The 18,925-nt window shown below is 41.4% G+C and overlaps 1 protein-coding gene across 10 annotated transcripts in view; it reads left to right on the forward strand.

Moving 5' to 3' along the window:
- The first annotated feature begins 6,680 nt into the window (after positions 1-6,680).
- Positions 6,681-18,925, forward strand: part of ESR1 (estrogen receptor 1) — a 203,998-nt gene continuing 191,753 nt past the window's right edge. For 2 of the 10 annotated variants that reach the window (XM_088667299.1, XM_088667298.1), the window contains exon 1: positions 6,700-7,373. The gene's annotated coding sequence lies outside the window, so the exon portion shown is untranslated. Of the gene's footprint in view, positions 7,374-10,344; positions 12,486-12,523; positions 13,102-18,925 lie in introns of those variants that run through there. The other 8 variants (XM_035108734.3, XM_088667296.1, XM_088667303.1 and 5 more) reach the window with 7 other exon arrangements.

An 18,925-nucleotide genomic window follows, 5' to 3' on the forward strand; every position in this document is an offset into this window, starting at 1 on the left:
GGCAGGTGTGGAGGATTCCCTGGTCTTGAATGGGGTAACTGTGCCCCTGAAGGACCAGGTGTGCAGCCTAGGAGTCATTTTGGACTCACAGCTGTCCATGGAGGCACAGGTTCCCTGTGTCCAGGGCGGCTGTCTACCAGCTCGATCTGGTACGCAGGCTGAGACCCTACCTGCCCGCAGACTGTCTTGCCAGAGTGGTGCATGCTCCGGTTATCTCCCGCTTGCACTACTGCAATGCGCTCTACCTTTGAAGGTGACCTGGAAACTGCAATTAATCCAGAATGCGGCAGCTAGACTAGTGACTGGGAGTGGCCGCCGGGACCACATAACACCGGTCCTGAGAGATTTACACTGGCTCCCAGTACATTTCCGAGCACAATTCAAAGTGTTGGTACTGACCTTTAAAGCCCTAAATGGCCTCGGTCCTGTATACCTGAAGGAGCATCTCCACCCCCACCATTCAGCCCGGACACTGAGATCCAGCACCGAGGGCCTTCTGGCGGTTCCCTCATTGCGAGAAGTGAGGTTACAGGGAACCAGACAGAGGGACTTCTCGGTAGTGGCACCCGCCCTGTAGAACGCCCTCCCAGCAGATGTCAAGGCAATAAGTAACTATTCTACTTTCAGAAGACAGCTGAAGGCGGCCCTGTTTAGGGAAATTTTTAATGTTTGATGCTGTACTGTTTTTAATATTTGGTTGGAAGCCGCCCAGAGTGGCTGGGGAAACCCAGCCAGATGGGCGGGGTATAAATAATAAATTATTATTATTATTATATAACTCTTGATGCAACACTGGCACATCCTTTCCTCTGAGATATGGCTGTAGCTGGCTCTTTTCTTTTGGCGCCAGCTTAAAACATGCCTGTTTATTCAAACATTTGGAAATGGTTAGCTTGGGAATTTTATAGATGATTCTCTGTAGTTTTGTGATTGATGTTTACTGATTTTATCTGCTTTTATGTTTTGTTTAATGGATTTGTTGTTTTAAATAATTCTTTATTGCTTCTCCCAGAGATCCTATGACAAAGGGTGGGTTATAAATATGTTAAATATTTATAATATAAATATACATATTTTAAATCATACTTTTGCTGAATCCCACTCATAATGTTTGGGGTTTGCTAAGCAGACTTCAGAATCATCCTGCAAGAGTGGACCAGTTGATCTAGAACAGGCATCCCCAGATGTTTTGGCCTACAACTCCCATGATCCCTAGCTAACAGGACCAGTGGTCAGGGATGATGGGGATTGTAGTCCAAAACATCTGGAGGGCCGAAGTTTGGGGATGCCTGATCTAGAACTGCAGAACTGGATTCATTTCTGCTTTCAATTCTAGACACCAAAATCTATGACAATTATCAAAGGTTTGGTGGAATACTGCTCTTTTGAGCCTGCTCAGGACAGTTGGTACTCTGCTCTTGTGATAACCTATAGAGCAGGGTGGTCCAACACATGGCCTGAAGGCCTTGAGGCCTTTTTCTGGCAGTCCTCAGCAACATTTGACACCGCCCCTCCAGGCCTTTTACTGCTCTCCCAAAGCCAAGTAATGAGGTGCTGGGCTTTTGAAGGCAGTGTGAGGGCTTTGAAAGAGTCCCAGCATCCTCCTGCCGCCTTCCCAAAGCCTAGGTAGCACATTAACAGCTTTGGGAAGAAGATGGGAGGGCCCTAAGACCCTTGAAGAGCCTTGTACCTCCTTCCCAAAGCCCAACACTTCACTTAGCTGGCTTTGGGAAGTCAGCATGAGGGCTGCAAGAAAGTGTCCAATTTTGGCCTTGCTCTCCTGTGCGACAAGTCATTGTACTGCCTGCTGGTTCCATGTCAAAGTACTCTTGTGGTCCTCTTGGTATGAAAAGTTGGATTGTCCTGCTATAGGGTTTCTAACAGCTAGTACCGTTTCTATCCAATATATGCTCCTGATTTGATAATTGTGTCAAGCACTTGATTGTTGTAAAGTGAATAATCTCACTCTAGCCCAGCTTTTTTTATTGTTTCCAAAATATTAACCACAATATTCTCAGTGATTTTGGAAATGTTTTCAACAACCCAACTAGGGCGCCTCATAATTAATCCGTTAGTACTTCTGGTGAAGTTCACTTGAGCAGCAGCAGTGCTATTATCACTTTTAAAAATTATACTGTATCTCTCTTCACTTGCATACTCAGAGCTGATTACAGCAGTAGTAGTCAATATGGTGCTCTCTATATGGTATTAGGCTACAACTCCCATCAACTCTGACTGTTGGTCATGCTGGGTGGGGCTAATGGGGGTTGTAGCCAGAAAACACCTGGAGAGCTCCATGTTGGGTATCTGATATGGGTATGTAAATACTCAGGTGGTTTGACTGTGACGTCTAGAACTAGAATAGGGAGTATGAGTGTGGATGCAATCCAGGAACAGAATGCTCAGTTCAGGTTTAGGTTGCTCAGTCAGATCTCTTTCAGCTTAATAGTATTTTTACGTATATTTCTGTTTTGACTACAGCTGGAATACATTACCTTGAGTTCTAGACAGAGAAGAATGATTAAATAGAGATATAGCAGATTAAATAAACAATAGACAGGGAGATTAATTCTTTAAAGGCATATCACGATGCTGTAAAAATAAAATGCAGGGTTTATATTGCTGGACTGATCCAGTGTTATGAAACAGGGATAGAGATACCTCTATGCAGTGCTTTTATCTGGGGGGGGGGCGCAGGGGTATACATATCCCTAAATATTTTGTGAATCATTGTACTTTTGTCCATTTGCTGTATTTATTTTCCCTAATTCGAACTATAAAATGGTGATTTTCTGGAGTCAAAATGAGAGTACCCCAAACATTTTTAAAGAAAAAAGCACTGCCTCTATGCATAATATAGCAGGAAGCAATTTTTCTGCAGCAGCAAGACAGCAAGATGGACTTTATCAAGCAATTCTACGAAACTATAAAAGCTGGAATGAACACAAAAAATGTCAGGGACAGGACACAGCTAAGCCCTGAATAAGCAGGTTTCAGCTTTCAGCTCTGGAGATGGGTAGAAATTTAAAGGGGAAGCTATAAATCAAACTCCTAGGATGTAGCCTATTGAGTCATTATTAGAATGAGCCACCATTGTGTATATTTGGCACATAGCAATAGAAAGACATTAAAATTATGTACGTCAATAATCAAACTTTCATGTCAAGAAATATGGATTCTATGATCCCCTGTATGAGTTAATCAATTATGGTGCTTCATTTAGTCACAGGGAGAGGCAGAGAGCTGTGGCTGCTGGTAATGGGTAGGCTTTTTTGTTTCTAGCTTCAAAAAACTGATTAGATTTTATTCACAAACTTTAAAGCCCATCTTTGCAACCTTAAGTGTTAGAAATTTTATTTTACATGTAAACAACATCATTCAGGGTTGACTTCTGTACCCAGTACAATCTTCTCGTGCTTGAGTGGCGATGCCGTGTAGAATACAAGCACCTCTCCCATCCGTAGAAACCATCCTTGGGCTCAGCATGCAAAGAGAGAGCAGGAAATAATAGTTGTGGCATTCCAAGCCATATCACAGGAGTACCCCCCGCCCCCACCAGAATGCTGTGATAATGACTGATTCAAGGATGCTAAACATCAATTGTCATCTAGGATACGGTATGTGGCAAAACAGTAGCTGTTAGGATTAACCAGAGCAAACCTGAATTAGGAACTGAGACTGATCATCTGATTAGCAATGGGGATTAGGGGATTAGCGGATTAGGGAAAGATACAAAGTGGATTAGAAAAAACATCTGAGGATATCAATGTAATCTGCATTCTGATCCTAGGCTGAGTGCCTCAGATGAGGCAGATGAAGCACATCCTCTTGATTTAATTTAAAGACTTTTATTATTTAATTCGGGGATTGAAAAAAAACTTCAAACGTTAGACGTCTGCAAGCACAAAAAACTTTTTTTTGAGGCAATTGTTCTTGCATGGTGGGGAATCTTGGGAGCCGTAGTCTGTTCAGTGCGTACGTTGAGTGTTGTTAGGAGACCTCTATTTCTCCATCAGAGAGCACACAGGTTAACATTTACAGACATCCTTTCTCCTGCAGCCACCTGCACCCATCAAAAAGCTTCTCTGTACGGTAGGGGGCTCTCCTGAATAAGGTAGGTTGGGGCATTGTGGACTGCTGCCAAAATCAGAATTGGATCCTAACATAAATTGAAATAAGGAAGTTCACAGAAAGTGGGTTTCTCCTCCCCCACAGCCCCCACCTGTGTGGTTCAGGAAGGGCCTTTGAACACCTGGAGAAGCTTGCAGAGGGAAGGAGGGACAGGGCACTTTCTTTAATTTTTTTTTTAATTTAAAGGCAGTTATAAACTGCTTAATATTTTGAAATCTTAGCGACTTGGCATTCAAGCCATTACTTTTAGAAATTGTATCTAAAGTTTGTTTTTTATTTTATGGTTTTACAGTATGGATTTATGGATAGCTTCTTCAGCTCTTGCTTGGCATAGAATTGTAAGGGACAACACAGGTCATCTAGTCCAACCCCCTGCAATGCAGGATTTCTTTTGCCCAAGGTGGGGCTCGAACCCATGACCCTGGGATTAAGAGTCTCATGCTCTGCCGACTGAGCTATCCCAGAGCTGTAATAATTTATTTTTATAAATCTGCCCCACATGGTAAAATAATGACACCCCAAATTTTTTTTGAAAGAAAACATTGTAAACTGAAGACGGCTATAAGTACACTGAAATATAGATGTCTTATGAAAAGCAGTTTCCCAACAAGGCACTGCAAGCTGGCTGTTTAAACGGAAGTGTGTGAAGAAATTGCAAGCTGTTGTTTTTTTTTAAGTCCTCCTTTTCCTCGTGTTTTTCTGGATGTAGACTGTAAATAATAAAAAATATATTATTTATATTATATTACTATAATATGCATTTATATTATATAAAATTATTATTTTCTTATTTTATTACTCCTCAATTACACCTGTAGTGTATTACTCAACAGATTTCACGTAAGTGGTCCATGAGCGGGAAAGAAGCTATGGTGTACAAATCTATTAGTATTAACATATATATTACATATTAACATATATAAATGAAACCCATTTATATACTTAAATAAAAGTATATGAAGTATATGAAATGAATTGGGAGACTTGTCTAATGAATTCATAAAAGCCCAGGAGTCTAATAAACATGCTCCCTGGTTATAGTAAGTTAAGTCAGATCCATTATTTATTTATTTCATAAAATTTATATACTGTTTTATTGTAGAAAACCTCAAGATTGTTTACAATAAAATCAAGAAAAAAATCACAACCATACTTCAAAACACACAGAAGTCAAAATAATAAAACAGATTAAAATTATCTCATGATGGGGTCACCAGCCTGGTGCCCCCAAAGGCCTCTGAACAGGGGCACCAGACTCAGCTATCTTTTACTTTAAAGCAATTTCTGTTAAAGGAGCTAGCCTGGCTGCTCCTACCTGTCGCTTTTAGCCAACAGGTGAGGTCAGAGCTGTAATTCATTAAGTAGGTTGTGTGGACACCAGGCAATAGTAATCCTTAGGATCTAAATAGGGCTGAATTTATAAAGGCATAATTGGAGTAATTGCACCAGATTCCATGCCAGGATGTGCTGCAGGCTCTGAGCTTTCATTTTTTAAAAAAGCAAATCTCTACTACTTTTAGATAAGAAGGTATGTGCAGACAACCTTTTAAGCTGGGATCACTAACCCACATCAGGTGGAGAGACAATAACAATGCTTCCTCCAGCTCCGTAGCACAGACCACTTGGTGGAGTTGGAAGGGCCAACCCACTTCCCACTCTGGTTGGCTATAATAACTCCAACTCTCCTTTACAGAGGGAAGGACTTCTCCAGGCAGTTGTGGGACAAAGATGGAAAGAAAAGGGTAGGATAAGTCAACCTCTTTAGGTTTTTGGAGGGTGCATGGGCTGTGGGAAGTGCTGAGGCTGTTTCGCCTCCTTTGCTTTGGCTTCCCATAGAAATACTTTTTGGGGAGGTGGGGGAAAGATTGTTCCTAAGTGGTTTTAATGTAGGACAGTGGAGAGACTGTATCATAATCATAACATTTCCCCCAAGTGTTTCCATTTTGGGGGGGCACCCACTTTTGGGGGACACCGATTTCAGAGACATTCATATTAGCATTACAGCAAGGATTGTTGCCAACTTGTTTTAGGAGCACAGTGTGAGGGCAGAAACATAATTATTGTCTCATACATCTCCAATTTTGACAATAGTCACATTTATTTAGGTGAAAAAATAGGGTCCCCACAAAGGATTGCACATAGGGCCCCTCAGAACATTAATCCACCACCAACAGTCTTATACAGTATAATCTTATGTGGAAGCCATGCAGCAGACAATATTATAGCATGTAACAATTCAAACATTTGCAGACAACTAAAGGTGTCTATATTTGTGTGCAATTAGGCCACAGAGTTTAATCCATTTAATTTACATTTATTAACCCACCTCAGCATTTTTCATATAGGGAAGCTAATGCTTTGTCATTTTAAAATTCATTTTTCACCATATATCTCCTTTAAATTAGGCAAGCAACTTGTTAGTTTGTTTTCTGTCTCACAGGATCTGTTTGTGCCCAAGGCAAACTTAAACAGCTGTGTTCCAGGCAGAAATGGGAAGATCATGTGACAGATGGGAAGGGCTTAGGAACCAGTAGGAAACTAATCCTTTTCAGGGCCACTTCAGGCAAATATCATACTACTCAGCAGTAGGTGAGTGGAAGGTAATGACGGGCCAATAAACTATATTTTGCTTCCAAGGGGTAGGTGAAAATGCATACAGCTTTAACTTACCTTTGCCAACGTTTTGAGCTTGTGGCCCCATTCTAATGAATATCTAGCAGCATGCATTTCCTGCCTACTCCTTAACTAATGCATTTTTAAGAGGCCCAACTTTTTTTTTTTTGTAGAGGGGGGGAATTTCTACCTTCTCCACAATTTATAACATAGGGAAAGAAATTCATTTGGACCACCTTAGCATTTTCCTGGCAAATTAATAGCACTATATCCTGTCATATATCTCTCAACCTTGATGGTAAGTTAAAAAGCAAAACTATAAAGTGCAGAGAGAGAAGCAGAGAAAACAGGATTCACAGGGCTCTTTGGGTATTTAATAGATTTCCCAACCTCTAGCATATGGTGGTGCTAGTACTTTATTTTTCAGCCAGCCAGCCAGCCATGATTATTCATTTTACAGTTCTATCAAGGCTCATAGTTACTGCCAGAAAGAGAATCTCATCATAGCTGAAAATACAAGCACACATGCAGCAGAAACCACTCAATGGGAAAGACAATTTTAATGTCTCTTGCTCCAGCTTTTGTCTCAGAATGAGAAGATTGGCTGCAACTCAGATGATCCTGTCAAAGTAGGTGACTATCTTACTTTCTTGAATGTTTGTGGTATTGGCATTTTTTACAAGATGGCTATAAGTTAAGTACACACCTAGGAGTTATGTGTGTGATGTGGGATATAGTTATTCATTTTCCCGTAGCAGTGAATGCGTCCAATGATTGCATTCCCACCCACCCCTGAATAGTGGCTGAGGACGGTGTTGCTATCTGGAATCTGTGTCTCCGGCTGTGGAAAACTGACATCTGGAGCAGTAATTACTGGGGATGTAGGAAAAAATAACAAGTGCTTCCTTTTTCACAGAGCAGGAATAACAGCCTGTCTTCAGCACTCTGGGTGAAAAAAATGTTTTTACAGAACTCACTTGGTTGAAGTGTCATATTGTAAGGATACCTGCTGGGAACCACATGAATCTTTCCATTTAGTTATTTATGAATGAAGCCAGAAGCAACTATGCGACTTTGGGCTTCAAAGGCTGTTATAACTTTGTGTGTGTGGCATGTGTATATAAAGGTATCATTAAGAACATCACCCTCTATGCAGTTCTGCAGCAAGACGAACTTTCAGCTGCAAAGCAAATTAATTCACATTTCAGTTTAGCTGGCATTAAATACGGCAGATGTTTTAGACTGAAAAATGTACCATGTAAGCAGACCACTCTCTAGGCAGACAGGACAGTTCAAGCTTCTTTCACCTGCAAGCTCTAAATTAATGCTGTGGGATTGGCTCTTAGTTGCTTGGCTGCCAAAATTCAAATGACTCCCAGAGCGAGAGCTTCAGGGTCTACAGGTCAAGTTGGGAGTAAAGTTCCTTGTGCAATATCACTTGGAAGAACGGTGTGTTCTCAACTGTACAGAAAGCATTGAAATGTTGGAGTGGATGCCATATCCCTGCTCCCCAATGTATCTTAATTCATGAAATAATTACGTCTAATTTTAAATACAAAAGAGAATGTGTAGGCATATACGCATGGGGCACACGCAAAATACTAACAGTGTACAGTAATTCTAACTATGCCCTATCAGAAATCCTATTGCAGTCAGTAGGGCACAGATAAGTGGTGTGCAGGGGTGGGGAGAGAATTAAAGCCAAAAAGTAATTCAATCAATTAATAGAATAACACAAGCAGAGCTTACAACAGAGGAAAAACAGTCACAAACAAAAGGGGAAGAGAGGTTGCTTCTTTACATGCTTTTTGGAGGTAGGATTGAGGGGGCAGTTCTGTTCCCTTGGGAGTAATGCCCATGGAATTCAATAGGACTTCCTTCTGACTTACTGTGGTTAGGATTGTGCTGCAAGTCAGGCAAGAAAGAGAAGGCGAGGGTTTAAGCAAATGGATCAGCACTACCTGTATTTTAAAATCTCCCTTTGTAAGCTTGGGGGAGGGGGTACAGAACTGATATTTCTATTTACCTAATGGAGCATTTTATCCCTCTTTTGTATCCTTTTCTCAAATGGCATCAGGGTGAGTTCTCTCATCCTGAGATAGCTTGGCCACCCATGTTGTTGTTGTTTTGTCGTTTAGTCGTGTCCGACTCTTCGTGACCCCATGGACCATAGCACGCCAGGCACTCCTGTCTTGCACTGCCTCCCGCAGTTTGGTCAAACTCATGTTCGTAGCTTCGAGAACACTGTCCAACCATCTCGTCCTCTGTCGTCCCCTTCTCCTAGTGCCCTCAATCTTTCCCAACATCAGGGTCTTTTCCAAGGATTCTTCTCTTCTCATGAGGTGGCCAAAGTATTGGAGCCTCAGCTTCACGATCTGTCCTTCCAGGGAGCACTCAGGGCTGATTTCATTAATAATGGATAGGTTTGATCTTCTTGCAGTCCATGGGACTCTCAACAGTCTCCTCCAGCACCATAATTCAAAAGCATCAATTCTTCGGTGATCAGCCTTCTTGATGGTCCAGCTCTCACTTCCATACATCACTACTGGGAAAACCATAGCTTTAACTATACGGACCTTTGTCGGCAAGGTGATGTCTCTGCTTTTTAAGATGCTGTCTAGGTTTGTCATTGCTTTTCTCCCAAGAAGCAGGCGTCTTTTAATTTCGTGACTGCTGTCACCATCTGCAGTGATCAAGGAGCCCAAGAAAGTAAAATCTCTCACTGCCTCCATTTCTTCCCCTTCTATTTGCCAGGAGGTGATGGGACCAGTGGCCATGGTCTTGGTTTTCTTGATGTTGAGCTTCAGACCATATTTTACGCTCTGCTCTTTCACCCTCATTAAAAGGTTCTTTAATTCCTCCTCGCTTTCTGCCATCAAGGTTGTGTCATCTGCATATCTGAGGTTGTTGATATTTCTTCCGGCAATCTTAATTCCGGCTAGGGATTCATCTAGTCCAGCCTTTCGCATGATGAATTCTGCATATAAGTTAAATAAGCAGGGAGACAATATACAACCTTGTCGTACTCCTTTCCCAATTTTGAGCCAAACAGTTGTTCCATATCCAGTTCTAACTGTAGCTTCTTGTCCCACATAGAGATTTCTCAGGAGACAGATGAGGTGATCAGGCACTCCCATTTCTTTAAGAACTTGCCATAGTTTGCTGTGGTCGACACAGTCAAAGGCTTTTGCATAGTCAATGAAGCAGAAGTAGATGTTTTTCTGGAACTCTCTAGCTTTCTCCATAATCCAGCGCATGTTTGCTATTTGTTCTCTGGTTCCTCTGCCCTTTCAAAATCCAGCTTGCACTTCTGGGAGTTCTCGGTCCACATACTGCCTAAGCCTGCCTTGTAGAATTTTAAGCATAACCTTGCTAGCGTGTGAAATGAGCGCAATTGTGTGGTAGTTGGAGCATTCTTTGGCACTGCCCTTCTTTGGAATTGGGATGTAGATTGATCTTCTCCAATCCTCTGGCCATTGCTGAGTTTTCCAAACTTGCTGGCATATTGGGTGTAGCACCTTAACAGCATCATCTTTTAAAATTTTAAATAGTTCAGCTGGAATATCATCACTTCCACTGGCCTTGTTATTAGCAGTGCTTTCTAAGGCCCATTTGACTTCACTCTCCAAGATGTCTGGCTGAAGGTCAGCAACCACACTACCTGGGGTGTACGAGACCTCCATATCTTTCTGGTATAATTCCTCTGTTGACAGCTATGCTACACACCCATATCATCCTGCAAAGCGGCAAAGGTGATTTTACCATGATGTTTGATAGGCAAACTGTAAACCTGTGGGCTCAGCATCTTCTTAGCATGCAGAGGAAAAAGTAGTAGTCAACTTGGACAGGATGCTTCCTGAAAACCTTTGATCACACTTTTGAGGCCAACATGTAACAGAATAATTACACTCACTCTGGATTAAGACTTCTGCATTAGCTTTTTGATAAACGGGAGACGCAGACATTTTTTCAACAACAAAGGAATTCCTGTTTATCAACATCTCCATGAAATGGATTATGTATCCTTGCTGCAGCCTTATTCCAGGTGACACCACTTGTATACTTAATCCAGTGTTGTCTACTTCAGCAGGAGTTTCCCAGGGTCTCAGGTATTTCCCACCATCTGATTATTTTAACTGTACATGCCAGAAACTGAACCTGGGATCATCTGCATGCAAAGCAAGTGGTCTGCCAGTACCACTGAGATATGGGCCCTCCCCACCAAGGAACTTTGCTTTAACATTGTATACTTGCACTGCTAAATGGCTCTAATTTGAGAATTTAGAATTCAGCACTTGGGATCCCTATAGTCCAAATGTACCCAGTACATCAGCTCACATTGATTTTCCCTCCAAGCTACACACCATAGCTGTCAACTTTCGGATTTGAAAATAAGGGATCAGCAGCCTCACCTGTCCCAGGGACAGTCTAAGGCATGGAACCCCCAAACTTCAGCCCTCCAGATGTTTTGGACTACAATTCCCATCTTCCCCGACCACTGGTCCTGTTAGCTAGGGATCATGGGAGTTGTAGGCCAAAACATCTGGAGGGCCGCACTTTGGGGATGCCTGGTCTACAGTATATCTAACAAACCAGGATAGCAGTGGGAAATGGCGTTGGAATAAGGGAATTTCCAGCAAAAAGGGAAGGTTGGCAGCTGTGGCTTGGAATAAGGGAGTTTCCCCGCAAAAAAGGGAGGGTTGACAGCTATGCTACACACCTAATTGGGGCTTACATGGAACCAGCACAAGCTTGTGCAGCCAACATGATTGGGTTTGTGTGTGTGAGTGGGGTTCTTCTCTTCCTGGTTGGCTACTAGACCTATCAAACAGATGAAATAAGGCAGTCCAGGTGATGTAGAGTTTCTCATAAGAAAAGGGCATGTTTGTTTAGGAATGTTTGAACAATTGGTGCAACTATCAATACAGTTTGGAGAAGGCATGGAAACCTAATCCCTGGTATTGGTGAACAGACTATTGTGGGCAATTAGATTATAGTTGCAACTAGATGTTGCGATCCTGTGGACTTTCTGACTTAGGGGTCAGAATGGTTCATTAACTTTGTGTCTTGCCCCTCACAAACCAAGGTATTTGTCACTGCATAAATTTGAGAATGTTAAAAGCATGAAAGAGAGGCTCATGCCATGAGCCCCACAGTATTGTTAGGATCAGGCTTAGGCTGGCAGACTGACACAGGAGACGAAGAAGAAACAGAAGAGGGGGCTGAATGGTGGGAACCTACTTTGAAAGGGGGGGGATCTCCTCTTTCCACCCTGACGTTAGGTGGCTTGGAAAGCGGAGCAGGGATACCAGCTCTTTCTTCTCACCTTTTTGCAACATGGAGATCCTCAGTGGAGGCTGAAAAGGGCTTTGATCAGCTGAGGGGGAAGTCTGAACAGGAGGTGGTAGTGATTGAGCAGGAGTTTGAACAGGAGGGTGCAGTCTTGGCACATAGAACCAGGCACGGTCTTTGCAGATGGGAGCAGACCCACCAGCTCCGACAGAGCACATGTTTGCAAGCTTAGCATTCCTTTGAGGCAAGAGTCTCATGAGCAAGCATGTTATGCCTCATCCGCAAAAGCTGGTGGGAAGGGTGGGGGAGCTGTTGGGTCATCTTTGTGAATTCCGTACCGTTCAGTATTTCTTGTCTTGCTCCTGAAGTGACTCCAGAGTACAGCATCTGCTGTTGAGCCTGTACCATTACAGTACTTGTCTGAATAACTATCTCTTCCTTATTTACAAGTAAGAGCCTGTGTGTGTGTATGTGTGTTGGGTGGGAGCCAGGATAGGCCTGCTGTATCTTTGTGGTTTGCCCTTTGCTGATGTGTTGTTGCTGTTGCTTCTGAACTTGTGGGAAGTCCATTACACTCAGCTTTGCCAATTCTCCTGATTAATGCAAAAGGAATTTGGGTGCATTTTCTCTTGCTGCTGCTCATATTGGGCACAGTTCTGATTCAGTGCCACAGAAATATCGAGTTGTTGGCATCTGTTTCTCACTCAAGAGACAATGGAGTGTGGCTCCAGGAGTGAAGTCAAACAGTTGAAGAATCACAGCACCTGCTACGGGGGGAGGCCTTCTTAACTGTGCCAGTTAACTGAAATCTGACATGAGCGAAGACCTCCCTGGTGCTGTCACCTTACTTAAGAAATTTCCTTCCTCCTCATATATGGCTGGCACCAACGCTTACGAATTTGCAGTGCCAGCTGAAACCTTACTTGTTGGTCCTGGCTATTATGTGGGAATTGATGCATTGCTGTTTTATTTCATTGGTTGCAAAAATTGAAATTGACAACCAATTAATTGATGCCAGTTCAGAGAGTATGTAGTGAGATGAAGTCTGAGACCTAGAAACTGAGGGTAAGTGTTAATTTTACCTTGTTCTTATTCAGCTATATAAAATCCTGCTCCAGCTTATTAGCACATGATTATTTGTTCACTCCTCAAGGAATCAAGCTTCTGTCAGTTCTACCTTCTCTGACACCTAGCCTGATAGGTGTATTTTTAAATCTGTTCTAAATGGTTAAATAAATTCAAATTGTTAGAATATACGACACACAGTTGTATACAAATAAAGCTATGTGTATAGAATTAGACCTCCGGTTATGAGATTGGCTTTCTTCCATATTACTTTTGCAACCTTTCAGCTGCCTGTTTTTTGGACATTGGCTTGTTTCCAGAAGCAAAAAAGACATAGCTTTGATGATCTATTTGAATGATTGAATATTTATTTGTGTTCTTTATTTGACATCCCATAACAAAAAGTTCAGTGGGCAGTTCACTAGATAAAACAAAAATTAAAAAATATTCAGTAATACAGTCAAATACTGTAAGATAAAATGCAGCATTTAAACATCCCATAAAATCACAAACAAATTCATGCAAAAAACAGATAGGAGAATAAAAAGCTGCAAAGCTAAAAGAGATTTTGGCTTCTTACTATCCATTGTTCAAGCAAGTACTGTATACAAATGTTGCTTCTGCATATTTACTGAGTTACAATTCAATCATTAGGTGGCGATAATTTATTATTGCCCTTGATTGTCCCCTCCCTCCCAAATGTGATGTGTCAAGTTTCCTCCACGCTCCAAACAGCTAAGTCTGGGCAAGGAAGGATAATATCCAAGAGAAGTTGTGTTGTTCAAGAACTTGAACCGGGACTTTATCTTTCCTGTGGATATCAAGAATCTTGATCAAATAATGCAGGCAAAGACTGAATATTTCACATTGCAATTATAACATGTTGATGAACTGTACCTATGTGATAGACTGAACGTAACAGCACAGCAGAGACTCCATGGTGGTGGTCCAGTTTAAATTACAGCAGATGGTCAGGGCAAATTGGTGGGCGTGGGGAGATGAGCAAGAGCACAGGTTTCAGTGAGGAAGATGCTAGGCTTCACAAGCTGCTCAAGAAACATGACTTCCCACACTCAGTGCCTGCTCCAAACAGCCATGAGCCTCCCTTGCATGCTGAGGGCAAAATCATATCCATAGTAAATGGTTTTCCTAGTTCATAAAAATGACTTAACAATCACTAATGTATAAATATAAGCCACAATTCTGATGTTGGTTACATGTGGTTCAGTGGAACTAAAGCAGTGGTAGGGGAACCCTTTTTGGAGCAGCGGCCACATTCCATTCTAGTCACATGCCAGTGGTGGGCAGGGCCAGAGGTACAAGGAGGTAGAGCAACAAAGTCAAATAAAATATCTGCATAATAAGCTAGTTTTATACACCCTCCTCTATACCCATCTAGGCAAGCAAGGAACACTATTGGAGTTCAGCATTCCAGCCAGGAAAGATGTAAAGCAGGAACAGTGAGAGTTGTGGGTCAGAGAGAGGGGATGTGGCTGAGGTGGGGTATATGAGGGCCTTCTTGGTGGTGGCGCCTGCCCTGTGGAATGCCCTCCCAACAGATGTCAAAGAGGAAAACAACTACCAGACTTTTAGAAGACATCTGAAGGCAGCCCTGTTCAGGGAAGCTTTTAATGTTTAATAGATTACTGTGTTTTATTTTTCTGTTGGAAGCCGCCCAGAGTGGCTGGGGAAACCCAGCCAGATGGGCGGGGTATAAATAAATAAATAATAATAAATAATTTTATTATGACTTGAGGACAGTCCTGAAGACCAGACAGAGAGCATGGAAGGTCACAGGTTCTCTACCACTGGACTAAACATGTATGACCAAAGAAATTTTTGATTAGTAAATGTTCTGAATTCCTTTTCCTACTCAAAACCACCAGGGATGAAGGTCTTCTTGGTAATAAATTAAACATGTACACTTTTAGTCTGTAGTTACAAGCATTCAGTGAAATGGCATTACAGAAAATGAGAGAACTTTATGGAAAAGGATACAGAAAAGTTAATTATAATATAAATCATATATAGAAACCTCATTTGGCAAATAATGTTCCATTTTATGTTTTAGATATATTTTCTTAATCTGGCAGGAGAGGGAAGCTCTGCTTTCTTAATAAGGGCAAATCTCAAAGATTTTTAAGCCAGCAATGAGCAAATCATTCTTGGCAAATATATTCCTGGGTGGTGTATACAATGGATGAACCCTGATCCTCAGGACACTGAGATTCAGTATGTCTCCTCCAGAAGCAGAAATCTGTGATTTAAGCCCTGGAAAGTTCAGACCCAGTTGGAATATACATCTTCTTTAGCTGAGTCAACACAGAGGTAGTAAAGAGTTCAAGAGCTTCTTAAAATGCATTTGCAGATGATAAAAAATACAGACTTCATCTGCAAACTATAAATGGAAGAGTTTGGGACATTTTAATGAAGATCTCCTTTTATCCCACTAGATACATCAAAATCTACTACTGTGAGCAACATACTCATAGTAAGATTCAGCATAAATCTTGAGAGAGAATTTTCAGGCGAGGTTTGGGGAGTAAGACATAAGGAAGATAAGGATGAAAAAGATCCATAACTCAGTGGCAGAGCATGTGATCTGAATGCAAGTGAGCACTAATTTGTCTCCTAAAGGTCATCTAAGGCAGTGGTCCTCAACCCCCGGGCCACGGACCAGTACCGGTCCGTGGATCAAATGGTACCGGTCCGCCCAAGGAACATTAAATACAATTAAATTAAAATTATTAAATCAAAACAATCTAAATAAAATATAAATAATCAATGCCCCCCCCTCAGCGGGCCACGAAACAATCAACGCCCCCCCCCCTCAGCGGGCCGCAGTAAAATTATCAAACGTTGACTGGTCCGCGGCGATAAAAAGGTTGGGGAGCACTGATCTAAGGGACCTTGAGATCCAGGAAAGTTATTTTCCCACCACACTCCCACCACAGATGGATTGCTGGTTTGGCTCCAGATAAGGCATGTAGTCGTATCTTAAACCAGTAGTCTCTTAAAAACTACCTAGACAGGAGGAACTCTTATTAGAGATATATATCACCAGTGAATGTACTAGTGCAGCTGGTTCAGGTAAAGCCTAATTTCTCTCTTCAGCAATGTACCTTTCATATTTAGATGGTTGAACTCAGTCCTAAAGCTGTATTGAGATGTTTATTAATAATCCTCTGCCATGTGAGATGAATCCATAATGAAGGAAAATGTGATTTAAGTGACTTTACACCATCCCATTCCTTTCTGGAAGCAAGGACAAACTATTCCAAAATAGTCTTATGACGTGCTTTGCAGATGTGGAATTTTGTGGTTACAAAGAGCATTAAGAAATTATTTGTGAATTAGCACTCTAGTCTTCTAAAAAGACAGGCTGCTGGCTTATTCAGGAGTAGATCTGCTAGTGGCTGAAGGACTCTGCCCAGACTCTTGGAAAAGAATTGTTTCTGATCAGCAGATCTTATGCAGCCCTTCATCAGGAACATACCCACACATTGCACAAAACACCACTGAGGAATATCCCTTTAATAAAATACTTGGTTTCCTACAATGAAACCCAGTGTTGGAACACTAATAAGCATTTGGTTTTGTGCAAACAGAACTAGCAGTTCCCAGAACTATATGCTTATGGGGCAGATGATGCAGAGCCGGCACAATTTTACACCATCTGAACTATAACATAGGCTAGAGTCATTGAATTGAAACTGAATAAGTGCCTTAGACTTCAGTCAGTGTTCATCAGTTTCGTCACCCTAACTGATCCAGGGCTTAAGACCTAATTCAGTTTTGACTGGTACTGGTAACACAAAAGCCTGAAGGGTACAGTTTTTAAAGAAAAAAAATCAATGTTGCATGGTAAATAGAATCAGATGGACCAACAACTATGAAATTACACAGTTCACTTCCAGGTAAATGGTGGATTGCTTTTCCAGCTTAATATTTAGTTCTTTTTTGTCCATTGCCTTATCAAAAGTCTTAAGCAACTGGAAACTTTCCTTTATGCCCAGTACATTATCATACTATTGTTCCTAGATAACATTGACTGATTCATTTTAACATTGACTAACTCATCTTATTCTTTGAAACAATCTTGGTTTTTGTGATTTGTAGATTGTGAGTTGACTATTACCGGTAGTCACCTCTTAATCAGACTGTGCTTCTGTGGCTCCTTTTACTCTTATTCCATAGGTCAACTCATTTGTTGTTTTTGTGTTTATTGTTTTTGAACTTTATCCAGCATGTCAATATCTTTCTGGCAGTGTTGAGCCTAGAATGTCATGTGAAAGTACAAAGGCAACAACCAGTTCATTTATTACCTTGTTTGCCTCTTTCCCTTGGCCAACTCTTGGTCCCCTTCCTTTTACTAGAGATGCTGTATCTGCCACAAACCATCCCAGTCCATATCCCTAAAACTACATATTTGAAAAGCAGACAACCAAGAAAATGTGTCTCTTCCCAAATAGACCTGTGAGATCACTACAGTCATCAGATGATTTTTGCTGAGAGTGTTGTGATCTGCAGAAATCCACCCAGCGAGAACATGGTAGCATGCACTTTGTGGAATGAACTTCCCTGTGCAATGTGATAGGCACGCATGGTGGCTTGTTTCAATAACCTATCTTTTTGCACAGGCATTCTCAGATAATTGATGCCAACTTTTAACTGACCTCCAAGCTCTCATGTGGATATTCTAGAGTGATGGAGTCCTAGAGTATGGGGAACACCACCGAAAAGGAATTCTCTTTTGGAATTGCACCATGACCTGCCTCCAGAGGCAACACACACACTAATAAAATACATCAGAATGATTTTTGCAAATGTAACTGATATCAGAGGGAGAATGCACCATTTTTTTAAAAAAGAAAGATGCAGATGAGGACGACCACACTTGGTCTTGAACTTACTATTGGGGAGATTAAATCAAGAGAGAAATTATTCTATATCATTTCCGTTTCAGCTGTTGCCCATTATAATGTGTGTGAAAAACTGAATTTTCAAAAAAAGCACTATATGAATGCTAAAAACTATTATGATCATAAAGAGGTGGTGTTCTAGGTACCCTTTTGTGATCCTTACCACAAAATCATGATTCCATCCCAGTGATGATTTCATAGTAAATATGCAGGTAGTTGGTTCTGCCTACACGATTGCAAACTTTGAAAAAGCAGCACTGTAACCAACATAAAAGCTGCTTCCATGGTGTTCTGTCATACTTAAAGCAACATTGAACTAAGCCTGTGTGATACTGATGATAGTACATCGTATTCATATAGCCCTTCATTTATTATTTTTATTTGTAATACAGAGAGTGCTCAAATCACATTATGGGAAGTGCTTCCCATAAGCTCAGCAATTGCTTGCAACCCAGTTGCACAGCAGGCTACTGCTACGTATCTCCACAATGCAAATGGGTAGTGGCTAAGGCTGTGAGGCAGTCACCTACCTATGGCTATCTATAAGTTGACAGGGGAGGTGTCTCAGCAAGCCTCCTTGGTAGACGGGTGTTTCACGTACAAATGTTCTAGTCTTGTGGATTTTGGGAAATGGCATGTCTTAAAATGTTTTTTTTATACTGAATATACTCATGATCAAAATATACACATGTAACATTGCAATAGCTCAGCAAAATATGCACTTATAACATGGTGATGTGGAAAATTTGAGATACACACACATACACACTTTTCTTCAGTTTCAGTTAATTAGTTAATAATTCTAACCATGACCAAACTAGCACGCATATAACATAAACTCAAGAAGCAAACAAAAAAGAGGAGGAGATAGTGTGGAGTTTTGGAGGAAAGACATGCTCAGC

The sequence above is a fragment of the Zootoca vivipara genome, chromosome 3 (genome assembly GCF_965207765.1).
Source record: "Zootoca vivipara chromosome 3, rZooViv2.hap1.1, whole genome shotgun sequence".
Taxonomy (NCBI): Eukaryota; Metazoa; Chordata; class Lepidosauria; order Squamata; family Lacertidae; genus Zootoca; species Zootoca vivipara.